This window comes from Geospiza fortis, unplaced genomic scaffold (genome assembly GCF_000277835.1).
Source record: "Geospiza fortis unplaced genomic scaffold, GeoFor_1.0 scaffold599, whole genome shotgun sequence".
NCBI lineage: Eukaryota > Metazoa > Chordata > Aves > Passeriformes > Thraupidae > Geospiza > Geospiza fortis.
This window is the reverse complement of record NW_005054605.1, coordinates 172,700-172,902: the sequence shown is the minus strand read 5'-3', so window position 1 is coordinate 172,902 and position 203 is coordinate 172,700. Positions and strand designations below refer to the sequence as shown.

The window sequence follows — 203 nt, the reverse complement described above, 5'->3', positions numbered from 1 at the left end:
AACACCAAAAAAAAAAAAAAAAAAAAAAAAAGGGAGAAATGGACACGAGGAGGTAGTTGGGGGGTGTGGGGAGGTAACCCTGTGCCCCCCCTCCGTGGGTGTTTTAGGGGGTGTTTCCCAGCCCTGCACCGGGGTGTTTTTTGTGGGAGAGGGTCATGGTAACCCCTCCATCCCTTTGCTGAACCCCCCATGTGCCAAAGAGG

General features: G+C 52.7%; 1 protein-coding gene across 1 annotated transcript in view; it reads left to right on the top strand.

Moving 5' to 3' along the window:
* The window catches only part of LOC102033025 (adenylate cyclase type 6), a 23,320-nt gene that overhangs the window by 10,049 nt on the left and 13,068 nt on the right, over positions 1 to 203 (top strand).